The sequence below is a fragment of the Cervus elaphus genome, chromosome 9, assembly GCF_910594005.1.
Source record: "Cervus elaphus chromosome 9, mCerEla1.1, whole genome shotgun sequence".
NCBI lineage: Eukaryota > Metazoa > Chordata > Mammalia > Artiodactyla > Cervidae > Cervus > Cervus elaphus.
The window spans coordinates 41,304,891-41,324,732 of NC_057823.1; the positions used below are offsets into that span (position 1 = coordinate 41,304,891).

General features: G+C 40.3%; 1 pseudogene; it reads right to left on the bottom strand.

The window, feature by feature from the left end:
* Positions 1-16,665: 16,665 nt before the first annotated feature.
* LOC122700747 lies at positions 16,666-17,579 on the bottom strand (annotated as a pseudogene).
* Positions 17,580-19,842: the final 2,263 nt, after the last annotated feature.

Here is a 19,842-nt window from a genome sequence, read left to right on the forward strand (position 1 = left end):
AGTATTGATACATAGCAACTTACTTTACTTAGCCATTAGGGAAAACTGGCTGAGTCCATCTTTCAGCGAGACCAAGGGAGTTTGCCTTAAAAAAATACCTTTCAAGATGATATATCATCGAAGGCTCCTCATGATGAAACAATGAGTGAGTTTATCATCCGCACATCAAGGTCATCAAAGATCTCAGGGTGCCATAGTCACAGTTCAGCAGCAGGTCACAAAGGGTCTCCCGTGCATCCCATGCTGCTGAAGATGGATAACATCCCAGGTTTCTCCAATATTTCCTGAGATTGGTTGTGAGGATATTCACACAGCACACTGTGAAGCAGGATCCAGCCCCATCAAACACTGTCAGAAACATCCCCCGATACACAGTGCACTTTGCAGTGTGTATATGAGGTGTGGAATGGAGGAGTGCTAGGAATGATTTAATTCAGAGGTTGTGTTAGAAATAGGATGGACTGATCTTTCCAATCTTATTGTCAGTTTTCACTACTTCTATATGAAAGGGCTTTGGACCTAAGTTAGTAAATTAGTTTGTCAACACATGCTACCAATAGTCTCAACTGTCAACTATCCAGGGAAACCATTGAAGGGAAAATACACTTACTTACATTCTAAACTTCTTAAGAATACTGTAGAATCCTATACAAGTATATGAAAACATGTAATACATATATTTGTTTCCAAATCTTCTGGGTTTATCTTTTATTTTAGTGTATGAGTATCAAGTTCCTATTTTATGTAATTGTAGGAAGTATAGTATCCTTCAGAGTATTCTGATGATTTCTAGAGAGGGTGTTAACTTCTCTGGAGCTTCCTGTCACCTCTCTAAATTCCCATTCCTGGCTCTATCCCTCAGTTCCTGTATACTATATTATCTGCAGTAGCTATCGTTGCTTCATAACATTTTGTACCAAGTATTGACACAGACCTCCTCTTCTTGGTTTTCTAAAGACTATGTAGCTTTTATGAGGAATAGGCTTAAAATTTTGAGGATACTTGGGTAGGTACAGTGCAGAAACAAAAAGAACTTACATTTTAGTATCAGAATTCAGTTAGTTCTGAAGGTGCCAATCATTTCTCATCACAGATAATTTCTTATTGGCTTTTAGCTCCTTAGGACTCAACTGGCCAAGTTCCTTAGGATCATCCTCACATTTTCTCTCAAGAGTGTTCTCCCTTTTTCTAGTCATTCTTTCTGCCTTCATTCATTCATAAAATGTTTATTGGGCACCGACTTATACCAAATACTGTCCTAGGTGCTGAGGATGCAAAAAGCACACAAGATCAAAGTAACTGCCTTTTTAGAGTTCAGGTTCCACTGGGGAAAGAAAAAAAAATAAAAGGAAACAAATATTTCAACACTTTATATTTCTTATGAAGAAAACAAACTAGAAACCAAAAGAATATCTGAGAAGGGCTTGCTAGACGTAGGATGGTAAGAGAGGTGTTCTTGGCAGATATGACATTTAGTTTAGGGCTAAAGAAGAGAAACCTGTATGCAGGTCAGGAAGCAACAGTTAGAACTGGACGGGGAACAACAGACTGATTCCAAATAGGAAAAGGTGTACATCAAAGTTGTATATTGTCACCCTGCTTATTTAACTTATATGCAGAGTACATCATGAGAAAAGCTGGGCTGGAAGAAGCACAAGCTGGAATCAGGATTGCCAGGAGAAATATCAATAACTTCAGATATGCAGATGGCACCACCCTTATGGCAGAAACTGAGGAGGAACTAAAAAGCCTCTTGATGAAAGTGAAAGAGGAGAGTGAAAAAGTTGGCTTAAAGCTCCACATTCTAACATCATGGCATCTGGTCCCATCACTTCATGGGAAATAGATGGGGAAACAGTGGAAACAGTGTCAGACTTCATTTTTGGGGGCTCCAAAATCACTGCAGATGGTGATTGCAGCCATGAAATTAAAAGACGCTTACTCCTTGGAAGGAAACTTATGACCAACCTAGACAGCATATTAAAAAGCAAAGACGTTACTTTGCCAACAAAGGTCCATCTAGTCAAGGTTATGGTTTTTCCAGTGGTCATGTATGAATGTGAGAGTTGGACTGTGAAGAAAGCTGAGCGCCAAAAAATTGATACTTTTAAACTGTGGTGTTGGAGAAGACTCTTGAGAGTCCCTTGGACTGCAAGGAGATCCAACCAGTCCATCCTAAAGGGGATGAGTCCTGGGTGATCTTTGGAAGGACTGATGCTGAAGCTGAAACTCCAGTACTTTGTCCACCTCATGCAAAGAGTTGACTCATTGGAAAAGACCCTGATGCTGGGAGGGATTGGGGGCAGGAGGAGAAGGGGACAACAGAGGATGAGATGGCTGGATGGTATCACCGACTCGATGGACATGGGTTTGAGTAAACTCCAGGAGTTGGTGATGGACAGGGAGGCCTGGCGTGCTGTGATTTATGGGGTTGCAAAGAGTCGGACATGACTGAGCGACTGAACTGAACTGAAAGAAGAGAAGTTGGTCACGTGAAGATGAGCCAGAACTCCACTGGAAGTCTCATTTAACCCCATACGGACATGTATGTGAAGATATTTTGACATTTTGTGATAGGCAGAAAAAATTGGAAACAATGTAGATGTCCATTACTAGGGGAATAGATAAGTAAAATGGATGTATACTGTGTATTAGTTAAAAGCAGTGAACTTGATTTACAAATAGACCTAAAAACTTAATGTTGAGTGAAGAAGAAAATGTAATTTATAACACAATCCCATTTAGGCAGATTTTTAAAAACACCAACCACACTACATATTTTCAAGGATACATATATATTTAAATAAAGATTTGAGAACAGATTGGAAGGGCAATGTATTAAATACACTAGAGATGTGCTTCTCAGAATTCTGATCTTTAGAGTCGAAGACCATTTAGGCTATGCACTCAATTTACTCTGTAGCTTTGTTGCCCTTAAAATTAGATCCTGTGTCTAATTTTCAACACAATCTTCCCTGTGGCTACAGGAGGCAGCTGACTCTATAGTTGACAGCTAGCTGACCTTGTCGTTTTCCTTTTTTAAAGCTTTTAAAACAGCTAACCAAAGTCATTTTGTTGTGTTAGTCACTCAGTTGTATCTGACTCTTTGTGATTCTTTGGAAGGTAGCCTGCTAGGCTCCTCTGTCCATAGAATTCTCCAGGCAAGAATACTGGAGTGGGTAGTCATTTTCCTTCTCCCTGGATCTTTCTAACCCAGGGATTGATCCCAGGTCTCTGGCATTGCAGGCAGATTCTTTACCCTCTGAGCCATCAGGGAAGCCAAAGGCAGATAACTCAATAATTCTTATAATTGCTATTGCCCCTATACTATTCAAGTGCTTCCTGCTACTGCATAAGCTAGTGTTTGACCTCTTATTTGAATCTCATCTGAATTCACCACCAGTGAGAGTTTTTTCCTAGATCCAAGGGCTGTGTTCTTTGTTCTATTTCACCACTTCCTCTTTCTAGGAAGGAATGATAAGGGACATCTTTGCTTTATTCCTGTTTGTAAAGCAACAAAGTTCCAGTTTTATTTGTTTCATGTTGTAACTTTTCTTTGCAGTATACTGTGGGGAAATGTCCAATAAATACCAATAAATATTTGTATATAACCAATCCTCATTATTTGTGGGGATTATGCATTTGCAAGCTTTGCTTCTCATTAAAATTTATTTGTTGTTATTTTTCAGTTGCTCAGTCATGTCTGACTCTTTGCGATCCTGTGGATTACAACATGGCAGGGTTCCCTGTCCTTCACTATCTCTGGGAGTTTGCTCAAACTCATGTCCATTGAGTCAATGATGCCATCCAACCATCTTATCCTCTGTCGCCCCCTTCTCCTCCCAAATCAATCTTCATTGTGCCTTCACGCTCATTCATGGACGTGAGCACAGCAGCAAAAAGATTTCTCTATCAATGTGTACATTCCCACCTGAAGTCAAGCAAGGCAATGCTCTGCCTTCTTGTTCCAGCTTGCATACTATAAAGAAGTGCCTTTTTCACAGTGTATTTAACAGTACTTTTTTGGGCTTTTTTTTGGTGACTTCATTGTTTTTGTTTTTTTTAACAATGTCATCAATGAGAGGACAGCTCTTTAAAAAAATTTTTTTTGCTGTAAAAGTCGTTAATGGGTTTTACAGTTTTGTATTTATTTCAATTTAGTGTTCAACTGTATAAGAGAGAGAACTAGCAAAGTAAAACACGAAGTAATCAATACAGACAAAGCACAGGTTAAAGAAAAACAAAAAATTAAGTCAAAGAATAAAACTAAGATCTTTTTCTTTGGAAAGACTAACAAGTAAGCTTTACACTGGAGTGATTTTTAGGAATGAGACACATACAACATGAGGAGCAAAAATGGAATTTAACGGACAACAATATAACAGTTAACATAAAAGTCCAAGCCAAAGATTATTTTCCAGATAAATATAAACTATTAAAACAAGCTCAGTAATAGAAAACTAAGTAGACCAATGTGCAAAAAAGTGTTAACATAGCAGGCCTGAAGCTGCTCTTTTCAGAAGGACCTACTTTCGGGTTGGCTCTTGGCTGGCATCTGAGACCTTGGCACTTGACCTATTCTCCTCACTATTTTTTTTTTCTTGAATATTTTAAGCTATATAATTTTTAGAATTTTATTTACTTTAATTGGAGGATAATTACTTTACAGTATTGTAATGGTTTTTGCTATACATCAACATGAATCAGTCACAGGCATACAAGTGTCCCTTCCCTCCTGAACACCCCTCTCACCTCTCTCTCCACCCCACGCTCCAGGTTGTCACCCAGCACCAGCTTTGGGTTCAGTAGGTCATATGTCAGACTCCCACTGGCTATCTGTTTTACATATGGTAATGCATATGCTTCAATACTGTTCTCTCAAATCATCCCACCCTCTCCTTCTCCCATTGTGTCCAAAAGTCTATTCTTAATGCTTGTGTCTTCTTTGCTGTCCTGCATGTTGGATCATAAGTACCATCTTTCTAGATTCCACATATATGCATTAATATATGATATTTGTGTTTCTCTTTCTGACTTACTTCACTCTGTATAATAGGCTCTAGGTTCATCCACCTCCTTAGAACTGACTCAAATGCATTCATTTTTTATAGCTACGTAATACCCTATTGTATATATGCACCACAACTTCCTTATCCATTCATCTGCCAATGGACATCTAGGTTGCTTCCATGTCCTAGCTATTGTAAATAGTGCTGCAATGAACACTGGGGTACATGTGTCTTTTTTCAATTCTGGTTTCCTCAGGGTATATGTCCAGTAGGGGATTGCTGGGTCACATGGGAGTTTTATTCCTAGTTTTTAAAAAATCTCCACACTGTTCTCCATAGTGGCTGTATCAGTGTGCATTCCTACCAACAGTGTAAGAGGGTTCCCTTTTCTCCACTCGCTATCCAGCATTTATTGTTTGTTGACTTTTTGATGACGGCCATTCTGACCACTGTAAGATGATACCTCATTGTGATTTTGATTTGCATTTCTCTAATAATGTTGAGCATCTTTCCATGTATTTATTAGCCATCTGTATGTCTTCTCTGGAGAAATGTCGTTTAGGTCTTCTGCCCACTTTTTGATTGTTTTTCTGATATTGAGCTGCTTATGTATTTTGAAGATTAATTCTTTGTCAGTTGTTTCATTTGCTATTATTTTCTCCCATTCTGAGAGTTGTCTTCTCACTTTTCTTATAGTTTCCTTAGTTGTGCAAAAGCTTTTAAGTTTAATTAGGTCCCATATGTTTATTTTTTAATTTCTTTAGGAGGTGGATCATAGAGGATATTGCTGTGATTTATGTCAGAGAGTGTTCTGCTTATGTTTTCCTCTAAGAGTTTTATAGTTTCTGGTCTTACATTTAGATCTTGAATCCATTTTGAGTTTACCTTTGTGTGTGGTGTCACAAAGTGTTCTAAGTTCATTCTTTTCCATGTAGCTGTCCAGTTTTCACAGCACCTCTTGTTGAAGAGACTGTCAAAACAGTATAGTACTGGCACAAAAACAAATATAGATTGATGGAACAGGATAGAAAGCTCAGAAATAAATCCATGCTCTATGGCCAATTAAATTAGGACAGGAAGGCAAGACTACACAATATTGGAGATCGTCTCTTCAACAAACGGTGCTGGCAAAATTGAACAGCTACATGTAAAAAATGATATTAGATCATTCTTTAACAGCTTACACAAAAATAAGCTTCAACTAGATTAAAGACTTATATGTGAGACGGGACACTATAAAACTCCTAGAGGAAAACATAGGCACAACACTCTCTGACATAGTTCGCAGCAATATGCTTTTCAATCTTTCTCCCAGAATAGTGGAAATAAAAACAAAAATAAACAAATAGGATCTACTTAAACTCAAAAGCTTTTGCACAGCAAAGGAAACTAAACAAAATGAAAAGACAACCCACAGACTGGAAGAAAATAATTTCAAATGATGTGACTAGAAACAGTGACAGATTTTATTTTCTTGGGCTCCAAAATCACTGCAGATGGTGACTGCAGCCATGAAATTCTTTAAAAGATGTTTGTTCCTTGGAAGAAAAGCTATGATGAACCTAGACAGCATATCAAAAAGCAGAGACATTACTTTGCCAACAAAGGTCAGTCTAGTCAAAGCTATAGTTTATCCAGTGTTTCATGTATGGATGTGAGAGTTGGACCATAAAGAAAGCTGAGCACTGAAGAACTGATGCTTTTGAACTGTGGTGTTGGAGAAGACTCTTGAGAGTCCCTTGGATTGCAAGGAGACCCAACCAGTCCATCCTAAAGGAGATCAGTCCTGAATATTCATTGGAAGGACTGATGCTGAAGCTGAAACTCCAATACTTTGGCCACCTGATGTGAAGAACCAACTCACTTGATAAGACCCTTATGCTGGGAAAGATTGAAGGCAGGAGAAGGGGACAACAGAGGATGAGATGGTTGAATGGCATCACTGACTTGATGGACATGAGTTTGAGCAGGCTCTGGGAGTTGGTGATGGACCGAGAAGGCTGGCATGCTTCAGTCCATGGGGTCACAAAGAGTCAGACTTGACTGAGCAATTGAACTGAACTGAACTGATGTGACTCCAAAATTTACAAACAGCTTATGAGACTTAACATCATGAAAACAAACAACCCAATGAAAAAATGGGTGGAAAACCTAAATAGACATTTCTCCAAAGAAGCCATAGAGAAGGCCAAAGTCACATGAAAAGATGCTCAGCATCACTAATTATTAGAGAAATGCAAATCAAAACTACAACGAGATATCACCTCACACCAGTCAAAATGGATATCATCAAAAAATCCACAAACAATAAATCCTGAGGAGGATGTGGAGAGGAGGGAATCCTCCTATGCTGTTGGAGGGAATGTAAATTGGTACATTTTAATATTATTAATATTCAGACATGAAAAGATTGAAATAATGCCATTTGCAGCAACATGGATGCCCCTGCTGCTGTTGCTGCTGCTGCTAAGTCGCTTCAGTCGTGTCCGACTCTGCAACCCCATAGATGGCAGCCTGCCAGGCTCTGCCGTCCCTGGGATTCTCCAGGCAAGAACACTGGAGTGGGTTGCCATTTCCTTCTCCAATGCATGAAAGTGAAAAGTGAAAGTGAAGTCGCTCAGTCGTGTCTGACTCAGCAACCCCATGGGCTGCAGCCTACCAGGCTCCTCTGTCCATGAGATTTTCCAGGCAAGGGTACTGGAGTGGGGTGCCATTGCCTTCTCTGATGGATGCCCCTAGAGATTGTCATACTGAGTGAAGTAAGTCAGACAGAGCAAGACAAATATCATGTGGTACTGTTTATATGTGGAATCTAAAATATGTTACAAAAGAACTTATTTACAAAGCAGAAATAGAGTCACAGATGTAGAAACAAACTTTGGTCACCAAGGGTGGGGGAGGGGTAATTTGGGAAACTGGGATTGAAAAATACACACTACATTACATAAAATAGATAACTAATAAGGACCTAGTGCATAGCACAGAGAACTCTACTCGATACTCTGTAATGGGAGTATATAGGAAAATAATCTAAACAATAAATGGATATATGTATAAATGACTCACTTTGTTGTACACCTGAAACTAACACAACATTGTAAATCAACTGCATGTGTGCTAAGACGCTTCAGTCATGTCCGACTCTTTGGGACCCTATGGACTGTAGCCCGCCAGGCTCCTCTGTCCGTGGGATTCTCCAGGCAAGAATACTGCAGTGGGTTGCCATTTCCTCCTCCAGGGCATCTTCCTGACCACACTCGAGTAAAAATTTAAAAAAACAAACAAGTTGACCCCCCAAAACTTTCTTTTTGGAGAACATTCCAAGGACAGGGGATATTATATGCTTAGATCCTGAGGTGGAATGAAGATGCCCTGTTGATGTATAGGAAGAAATTTAGAGGCAAAAGTGCAATGAAGATTAAAAAAATTATAGTCCTGTCTTATTTTTTTCCCTGAAATTAGTTAAAAAAAAAATGGACGAGTAAATTCTTTCCCCAAATTCAGTGGTTATTTTGGGGGTGATAACCTTCTTCCTATGAGTTATAATATACAAATTTTAAAAAAAGTTGACAGCATTTGCCTTAGTTCAAAAGCGAAATACTTCAGTCCCAACAAAACAAGAGTAAATTGATCAATAGAAGCATATCCAGAGAAGACACTGTTGACCAAGGGCCTTATATGTCAGTTATAAATATACTCTTTCCTTTGTACGAGATAGTCAGAGGAAATTATGCGCATAAGTCAGATGCTCCTGAGCACATTCTAAAAGCTGGGACACACTGACTCCTCTGATTAGTTTCTGGGGGGAATGTGGGGTGACAGATGCCCTTGACCTCTGGGTCACCATGCAAACAGAGCATCATGGTATTCCACTGAGACTCCTGGAGACTTCTATGCGATGTTATTGCTATAACATAGTGCTATAACATATAATAACACAGTGCGATGTTATTGCTAGCATCCTGTGGCAGATGGGGGATGGAGAGAGGATTAATGAGGGTTAGGGTCACTCCACCTCAGGAAGCCCCCTGCCCTTAGATGAAAACCCCAGGGCCAGCCCCTAGAGCCCTTGATGAGTTTGGGTCTGCTTCTTCCGCCTGATCTCTGGAGAGCCGCTGAAGGACGCGGCACCTTTGGGACATCTGGAGCCCCTGGGCATCTTCAGGGCACAATGAGTAGGTCCCATGGGGAAGGCCACTGAGCCCAGGCGGGAGTGCTGCAGTCACATCTTGATGTGATGCCAGTGACCACACCTGCCCAAGTGGCCTACCAGCATGTCCTTAGCGCACAACCAAGGGGTCTGGCAGAGCCCCATGCATCACCTGGGGTTTCCCAAACAAGCCCAAAGGTCTTGACATTCTTGAAGGATATTTCACCTTAAGGACTAGTGAATGGAGCCCTAAGTTGGCCACACAGTCAAATGAGTTCTCACAAAACTCATAATCTCCTCCTAGAAAGCAATATTGGACAAGGGACGCAATTCTCATATTTTTTGCCTTGTATTTTTATTACTAGAGAAGTGAAAATAAAGTGATGTGTGTGTATGCGTGCGCGCATATGTGTGAATAATGTAAAAGTTGCTTAAGGTGAAGACTTGTGAAAGTAGTGTCTGCACAGAGGAGAAGTGCTTTCTTTCTGATAAATATCTCCTAGGACATGTGCAGAAAGTGATGAAAGAGACATAGAGATACTAACATGTATCTATGTTATATTGTCAAAGAAACTGTGAAGGAAGGAACACCTGCTGCAAATTTGCCAGGAGGAACAGTTGTTGTTCAGTTGCTGAGTCTTTTCCGATTCTTTGAGGCCTCATGGACTGCAGTGCACCAGGCTTCCCTCTCTCTCACCATCTCCCAGGACTTTGCCCCAGTTCATGTCCCTTGAATCGGTGATGCCATCCAACCATCTCATCCTCTGATGCCATCTTTTCCTTCTGCCTTCAACCTTTCCCAGCAGCAGGGTCTTTTCCAGCGAGTTGGCTCTTCACATCAGGTGGCCAAAGTACTGGAGCTTCAGCTTCAGCATCAGTCCTTCCGAAGAGTATTCAGGGTTGATTTCCTTTAAGATTGACTGGTTTGATCTCCTTACTGTCCAAGGGACTTTTAAGAGTCTTCTCCAGCACCACAGTTCGAAAGCATCAATTCTTTGGTGCTCTGCCTTCTTTATGGCCCAGCTCTCATATCTGTATATGACTACTGGAAAGACCATAGCCTTGACTACATGGACCTTTGTCAGCAAAGTGATGTCTGCTTTTTAACACACTGTCTAAGTTTGTTATAACTTTCCTTCCAGGAAGCAATGGTCTTCTAATTTCATGGCTGCAGTCACTATTCCAAAGTGATTTTAGAGCCAAAGAAGAGGAAATCTGTCATTGCTTCCACCGTTTCCCCTTCTATCTGCTATGAAGTGATGGGACCAGATGCCATGATCTCAGTTTTTTGAATGTTGAGTTTTAAGCCAGCTTTTTCCACTCTCCTCCTTCACCCTCATCAAGAGGTTCTTTAGTTTTTGTATGCGGGTCAGGAAGCAACAGTTAGAACCTTGTATAGAACAACTGACCGGTTCAGGATTGAGAAGACCTAGTAATGCTCAATCAAAAGATGATGCCTGTAAAAATTAATACACAGAAATCTCAACTGTTGATAAAAATGGAGCCAGGAGGCCAGAAGGGGGAGCCCTAACACCCTACAACCATAGTGGAAGGTGAAGAAAGACTTTCTTCCTGGCAAGAGCTCAGTCAATGAAAGATGGTTACAGTGCAATCAATGAGAAGCTACTATAGTTTGAACTCTTTCCTTCACTCCCTATCCCCATAAATAAGTTCTCTCTTTATTGCAAAAGATTGCATGTGGCTTGCCGTGGTTGCTGATGCCAAATTGCAATTCTTTGATGATCATGAACAAACCCATTTTTGCTGGAGAAATAACTGTCAGTCTATTTAAGGTCAGCATTTTTGGCCCACATAGGGATCCAGAGGAGACCTCCAACAACTGGAAGGTGGGTGCTCAAACAGGTGTGATACCAATAATGAGCTCACTGATGCTTGATGCTTTTCTTAGGGACCCTGGGGTTTGAAGGTTAAGTCTTTCTCCTGGATCTGAGTTGCCCCCTTTGCTTTGCAGATCTCCAGGTTTTATTCAGAATCTATATTAAGGTTTTATCTTTTCTGATTAAAGCCTTGTTCATCTTCAAGTACTCTTTTGGCACATTGACCTGACTTGAAATCAAGCTGTTCCAACTGGAATTCCCTCACTTTCAGCTTGATTCCTTTTGGAACAGGGACTCTTCTATTTGATCTGTGCTGTTAAGCTTTCAGCCTGAGTCTTTCAGGACTGGGCTGTGCCCTTGAAACTGGCTGGTGTTAATGCCTGCAGGGTTTTTGAGCTGTTAGGGCTTTTTGTAAATTGTCCTTCTACTCTAGAGAAAAACTTCTGGGAAATAGGATCCCAGTTATCTAAATATTTTGAAGGAGCATTTGCCCCTGCCCCCCTCAACCACAGGGACCCTGGATTTTATGTTTTAAAACTGTGGTCCTTCCTCATGTGCATGTCTGTGTAGATTTGAGGCAGGAGATAGATGGGCTCCAGGCCAGACATTTACAACTAGCCTCCTTTTCATATTTCTTGAGGCAGGGTATAGATGGGCTCCAGATCAGAAGTTTACAGCCAACCTCCTGTTTATACTTCAGGATAGAAATAACAACAAGAACAGGGTAAATAGCTGGACTTTGTCTCCTGTGGACACTTTAAGATAACAATAATGACAGGGACAGAGAGGGATTAAGCACTGCCTGGGTAAAAGATCAAGAGGTCACGTATTTCTCATCTTTGGGGTTAGGGAGACCTTGACTGTACATGTGCAGAAAGGTTCTGTGGGGTCAAAAAGGGAGGGGATGCCAAACCATAATAAGTTTTACTAACTTCCCAAAGGCCCTTGTGCGAAAATCCTTCTTGGCTAAAGGATGTGCAAGCACAGAGGGAAGGGCCCTGAGTCAAAGAACAAAGCAGGTTGATTGGGCAGAGAAAAACAAAGACATGGAAGACTGCCCTCTTACAAATGATTTAAACTTCCCTGGAGAAAAGGGAATGCTCTTGCACTGTTGGTGGGAATATAAATTGATACAGCCACTATGGAAGATGGTATGGAGATTCCTTTAAAAACTAGGAATAAAACCACCATATGACCCAGCAATTCCACTCCTAGGCATATACCCTGTGAGGAAACCAAAACTGGAAGAGACACATGTATCCCATTGTTCATTGCAACACTATTTACAATAGCTAGGACATGGAAGCAACCTAGATGTCCATCGACAGATGAATGATAAAGAAGCTGTGGTACATAAACACAATAGAATATTACTCAGCCACAAAACGAAACACCTTTGAGTCAGTTCTAATGAGGTGGATAAACCTAGAATCTATTACACGGAGTGAAGTAAGTCAGAAAGAAAGATAAATATCATATTCTAACGCATATATACAGAATCCTAAAAATGGTACTGAAGAATCTGTTTACAGGGCAGCAGTGGAGAAACAGACATAGAGAATAGATTTGTGGACATGGGGAGTGGGGAGGAGAGGGTGAGATGTAGGGAAAGAGTAACATGGAAACTTACATTACCGTATGTGAAATAGACAGCCAACAGGAATTTGCTGTATGGCTCAGGAAACTCAAACAGGGGCTCTGTATCAACCTAGAGGAGGGGGATGGGGAGGGAGACGGGAGGGAGGTTCAAAGGGGAGGGGATATATGTATACCTATGGCTGACTCATACTGAGGTTTGACAGAAAACAACAAAATTCTGTAAAGCAGTTATCCTTCAATAAAAAATAAAAAGAAAAAAGTGCATCTTTTATTGGTAGCATATAGTTGAATATGGCTTTTATATGTAGTCTGACATTCTTTGCTGTTTAGTTGAAATAAATATTTCATTTACATTAAAAAAATGAAAAATGATACTTAACATACTGAGAATATCTATAAAGAAACAAAAAACAAAAAGAAAGAAATGGAGTGTCACTTCTTTCTCCCACCTCCAGCCTTAAACAATCACTAATCCACTTTCTGTCTCTACAGATTTGCTCTATTTAACATTTCATATAAATGGAATCATATAATATTGGATTATTTTTGACTAGCTTCTTTCACTTAGCCTAATGTCTTCAAGGTTCAACCATACTGCAGTGTTTGTCCCTTTATGTCTTTTATGAGTGAACAATATACAATGTATGGATATATCACATTTTGTTTACCCATCGTTTAAGCTGCTGTAGTCCACGTTTTGCTGGTTCCACTTTCACCTTCTCTGGACCAAGATCAATGTCTCCTGTTCTCTGTCTTATTCACTGCCATCCAGTCCTCTCAGATCTGCTTAAAATGCCAACTCTTCTCAGTGGGATCCTTGACAAAACACCTACTAGGGGCCCTTAAAGCTGGCGTCTGCTTTCACCTAGACGGCAACTCCCTGTGGTCATCTAGCTGACTGTCGAGTCGAACACATGCTTTGTGGCATCAACAACTGTAAAATAAACTATTAGAGTGGAAGGGCTTCCCTGGTGGCTCAGATTGTAAAACATCTGCCTGCAATGCAGGAGACCTGAGTTCAATCCCTGGGTTGGGAGATCCCCTGGAGGAGGGCACGGCAACCCATTCCAGTGTTCTTGCCTGGAGAATCCCCATGGACAGAGGAGCCGAGCCTGGTAGGCTACAGTCCATGGGTTCACAAAGAGTCAGACACAACTGAGCGAATAAGTACAGCACATTAGAGTGGAAATCCCAGGGCAGATGGCATGCATGGTCTCTAGTGACTCCTCTTTGTATAAGTTGAAGTATGCAGGGCCCTCTGGAACCCATCATCCATCCTTTCAGTTTCTGATGTCTGGGCCTTTATCTTATGTTTTAGGAGTTTATGCACTTTATGGTCTTGGGAAGAAATAATACAAAATCTTCCAGAAAATAACAGATGCTTCCATTTGCAGCCTCTTCACTGCACTTCTGGAATCAGATATACTCATGTAGACTCTGAATCTGGACATAGAAACAAGAAACTTGAAATCGAGCAACAGCTAATAGAATCTACCTCAGTGGGGCTCTGAGCTCAATTTCCTGTCCTCCTAAATGCTACAGGAGAGATGAAAACAAACAAACAAAGTGCAACCCTCTATTGCACACAGCTAAGAACCTGAAATGATAGAGCCTTGTGTTTATGTTGGAAGGGGCAAGTGACTCAGCGTAGGGTGGTGATCAGGTGTTCTGAAATTGCCTCTCTGCGAAATAAGATTTTTAAGATCAACTGAGGCAAACAAATGATTAAAGAACGATAAAATAGCTCCTGAAGACTCACGTTCTTCCCCAGCCTCTTTGTCTCAGGCTCTGCCTCTAGTACTATCTTGCTCCCCTCTTCTGGGCACTTGTGCTCAGACCCTGCCTCCAGAGTCACCTTTTTCCTTCCCCCTTTACACTGCCTATTCCTCCTCTGTACCCTCAGTTTCCCCACACTAATTCTCTCAATGAGCTTCCCTTTCCTCCTGAAGCTCTCCTCATCCCATTTTCTTCTGAACCCCTCAGAACCTGTCCCTTTGAATCAAGTAAGCCTTCTGAGAATCCAGAGGCAAAACTCTTAAATTTTTATATTCTTTGGACTAAAACTGAACTGCAAGCATTATTCAAAGTATTTCCCAAAGTAAACAAAGATCCTTGCAGATTTGCTAAGGAATTTAATATATCAATCTTACCAATCAATCTTGTTTCTTTGATCTATATCAGTTAGATCATAAGCTTGTTGCTGCTGCTGCTCCTGCTAAGTCGCTTTAGTCGTGTCCAACTCTGTGCGACCCCATAGATGGAAGCCCACCAGGCTCCCCTGTCCCTGGGATTATCCAGGCAAGAACACTGGACTGGGTTGCCATTTCCTTCTCCAACGCATGAAATGAAAAGTGAAAGTGAAGTTGCTCAGTCATGTCAGACTCTTAGCGACTCCATGCTTGTTGGTGAAGGCCATTTCCAGCATTGAATGAAAATTTCTGATTGGGAAAGTCCTGAAAGGTCTCTAGAATTAAACCAGGAGAGCAACCTTCTAACTTGTACCATCAGGCCCAAGAAATCCCTAGATGACTTCATTGGGCAATTCCTAGCACTTTTCCAAAGCTTAATGATTGGAATAAAGGAACAAAACTCATGCTTACATACAAACATCTGATGAGTCTGTTCATTGCTATTATAATCAACTTTGGGTTATTTTTAAAGAAAATTCTGGTCTTCTTTCAGATGTTGATCCCACTCATGTAGATTTAACTCTGATTTTTTTTTTTCTTGGAAAATTTTATTTTAATGAATAGACACAGCTCAGAATGTCTATTATCAATACAAACACTGCCAAGTTCTTCTTTTTTTAAAATGTCATCATTACAAAAGTTTAATGTTTTAATATAAAAATTTCACATTAAATCTCCCTCCACATTAATAACTCACCACATCTATTAGCACTAGGCAAGGCACTGAAGAAATGCAGGCAATAAGTTGCAGGATTTTTCGTCCTTTTTGCTTTTTGGGAAAACTTTATGAAAAATACATTCAAAAGAAAGTGTAATACATCTGTGTGGCACTTTTTAGTAACCTCATGTTGTATTATATTACTTCACTTAATCCTTATGACAGCACTATATGTTTTGGAGGGTGAGAGTTTATACCATTTTAGGGGTGAGGAAATGTGGATTCAAAAGCTTAAAATGACCTGAATCAGGGCACAGAGGCAGTAAACGAAAATTCAGGGTCTGACATCAAGGTTTTTATAGATCTTGCTTCATCATCCTCTTCATAACACTGGTGATGCTTTTTCACTTAACTCTGATTATTAATGGTCTGAACAAGGATCTAGTAAAAAGGAACAGGGTGTAATGGGAAACTGTCCACTCCAGATTTAGTTAATCTGATAAACTAGCTCTCTCACACTCTGGATGAGTCACCTAAAAGGAAAACTGCCTAAATTCTTAATCTTAAATTTCAGCAAAAAAAGCTTACTAAAAGAAACAAAAACCTTCCTAGCTTCTGTTATTAGTGCAAAGAGGACACTGGAAAAGAGATTGTTAACAGACTCAAGCACTTCAGTCACCATCAGCCCTCTAACTGGGCTTTCTAACTTCTTCCCAATTCCCAGTTGTGGGGCTCCAGGGAACTGTAGGGGCTTTTCTCAATCCTCCCTCTTAATCAGCTTGGAGAACCATTCCTCCACATTTGAGATGGATCTCTCCTAGTCCATCTGAGCCACTCTTGATGCTCAACCCCACTACTATAAAGCAGTCCCTGCCTTGAGTTCAAATAATGGGGATCTCTAATGATATTCACAAGAGATTCCTGTCTGTAAACTGATTCCCTTTTGTTTGGGCCCTTTGAGAGACACACACTCTTTTCTCCTTAGTTCCTCTGCCCGCTTTCATATATTACGCTGATAATTCTTCTTAAAGTAATATCATGCTGAAACTGCTTTCTTCTGAAAAGGGAAAATAATTCTGGAATTTGACAATAGTCATCAAAGCAGCCAACCAGATGAATTAAGTGACTCTTTGACATCTGTTTTTTTTTTTTTTTTTTTTAAAGTCTGCAAATTCTTTATATTTCCAGCTATTGAGACAACATTTCTGAGTTGAGGTTACCTCTAGTGGCAAAACCAGAGCCAGAATGCTACAGTAATTGAATACATGGCCATTTCTTTTTAGCATGTTCTTCGTTCTCCTCTTCCAGAAGCTGCAGACGTCTATTTAGTTTATCTGTAGTCTTATTGATGCTGTATCGACAACTGTCATGGCTCCTTAAGTACCTTCAATCATTGCATATATATTTGAAAAGCCATACATGTAGTCAGTTCTAACCAGCTGTCCATTTTGGTGAATAGCATTTTCACTCATAGAGAGCTTTATTTTTAGCCTGACAACTGCATGGATTTCTTCATTTTGAGGGGATAGAGGAGGTCCTTCTCTACCCAGAAAATCTAGTGGTCTTTCACTTAGGGTAAGCCCGGGAGGTGGTGTTTTTAGTGCCATAGGCTTAAAGGGAGTTGACTGTGTAAGGTCTGGTCTTGAAATCTGCTGGTCTTGAAAATGGAATGTTCATTATTTCCTGCTACAGTTCTCTCTGGAACCTGCATAATCACACTAGCATTTGAAACTCCTTCTTGGAATCCTTGTTCCAGGTCAGCATTTGTTGGTGCTATCGTTCATTTTTCCAGGACCCTCACTTACTGACCTTTGGTGTATTCCATTTCCTACTGAATTCGACTAATTTCTGCCATCTCAGCAGCAGTGGGAGAAGGAAATGCTGCCCCACTCACTAAATGTATACCAACTACTGCTTGCTTTCTGGCATTATCTGCTTCTAAGCTTCATATTAAATCCTTTAACTTGCCTCAATATGCATGTGCTGGACTAAGAGCCACTTCTGTCCCCTTGGGTCACTGGCGGGTCCCCAGCAAGGGCCACCACCCGCTGGCTCTCCTTTTTGACATCTTTTATCAGCTCTGTCTCTGAGCTGATTCTGGAAACACTGATCATTTATCTTTATTAAACCAACTACTACCCTCCTTATAGACAAAATCACTAATTGATATTGACAAAATTCACAGTGTACTAGCCATTGATTCAAATTGGGCTTCCCTGGTGGCTCAGAGGTTAAAGCGTCTGCCTGCAATGCGGGAGACCTGGGTTCGATCCCTGGGTTGGGAAGATCCCCTGGAGAAGGAAATGGCAACCCACTCCAGTATTCTTGCCTGGATAATCCCATGGACGGAGGAGCAAATAGATCCCTTAAAACCTCTCCCCAGAATTAATCAATATCCTATAAGTAAAGAATCCTTTCATGGCATAAAGCCCATGATAGGACATTACAAGTCTCAAAGACCCATTTCTTGCAATAGTTCCTGTAATACCCCTATTTTACTAATGAGAAAACCTGAGGGCTGAGGGTGGAGGTTTGCTGGGGACCTCAGAACAAAAAACAATGTCGTTATCCCTCCACACCCTGTTGTTCTTAACCCTCATACTTTACTAACATCCATTCCCACTGGATATAAATGTTCCACTGTAATTCAATTTATGTAGTGCATTTTTTAGTATTTCAGTTGATGGACTATTGTGTATCATTTTTGCCTTCACCTTGGTACAAAACCAGTTCACCTGTACAGTAATGCCTCAGGGTTTTACTGAGAGTTCTTATTTCTCACAAATCCTCAAGGCTGATCTAGATAATATAAAGTTCCCAGAAATTCTATTTTGTTGCAGTATGTGGATGATTTGCTTTTTGCTGTCCTCAGGCCTCGTCACAGGAAGACAGTATCCACTTGCTGGAGCTTTTAGCATTAAAGGGACACGAGGTTGTCAAGGAAAATTGTAGTTTGCCCAAACCCAGGTTTGATATTTAGGGCATCTGATATCAGAACAAAAGCTATACCTAGTTCCAGATAGGTTTTATGGTGTCCTTAAGTATCCCCAAACCCCAAACAAACATTAATTGCAAGGTTTTCTCAGATTAGTCAGCTTCTGCTGAAAATGTATTTCAAGTTTCTCTCATATAGACAAACTTCTGTATGTTTTTGTAGCTTATTATTTTGGAATGTTGTAAATGTGTCATGGCTTACTTCTAGCTGAAGTAAAATTTGAAATGGCCCTTATGTTTAGGTGTTATTAGATGCAATACTTTTACCTGCCAATTTAGCTCTTAGGATTTCGGGTCATTCTAAACTTAATGCTCTAGAAGCTAAGGGAAATTTATCTTATTGACATTTCCACAAGGAATGCTTCTCTTAAAGGGACCGATAGCAGCTGAACCTCTGTCATGGTCCAAAAGGGTATTTCCCCAAATGATAACTTAGGAAAACTGGCCCAGAGAAGTTCAACAATTGGCCTCAGGAAAGGAAAAACAAGATTGGAAATTCAATAATTGTTTTGATAAAAAAAGAATGCTCTGCTCAGCCCAGTGCTCTGTGATGTCCTGGGGGTTGGGGAGGGGAGCACGGGAGAGAAGCTTAAGAGGGAGGGGATTTATGTATACTTATGGCTGATCCACATTGTTGTATGGCAGAAATGAACACAATATTGTAAAGCAATTATTCTTTAATTAAAAATTAATTAAAAAAAAAAGAGAGAATGCTCTGGCTTGGACCAAACAACAACCCAGTCTTACTGGAGACTCTAAAATTCCTACCCTAACTGGACCTGCATATCATTAGGTGACCTGAAAGTAAAGATTTCTCAGAACTGAAGCAGACAATGTTTGAGTTCTACTTCTTTTGCTGTTTGGGGGACTTGCCTGTGATTTGCCGTGCTTGCAGACCCTGAATTGTAATTCTCTGTTGAATAAACTCAATTTTTGTGGTGAAATAACTGGCAGTCTATTAGTTTTTAGTCCATACAATTCAGTGATATTTAGTACAACCACTTTTGTGCAACCCTCACCATTACTTAGCTTCAGAACATTTTTATCATCCCCCAAAGAAAATCTTGTACCCATTAAGCAGTCACTCCCCATTCATCTGTTCTCCAGCCCATGGAAACCAGTAATTTACTGTCTCTTGGCTTGCCTATTGTGGATATTTTGCATAAATGGAGTCATACAATGCACAACCTTTGTGTCTGACTTCCTTCACTTAGCATACTGTTTACAAGGTTCATCCATGTGTTGGCTTATATCTACATTTTATTCCTTTTTATTGCTGAATAATATTTCACTGTATGGATATACTACATTTTATTTATCCATTCACCGAGTGATAGATACTTGAGTTGTTTCCATCTTTTGGCTATTGTGAATAGTGCTTCTTTGAACAATATTGTGAACAGGT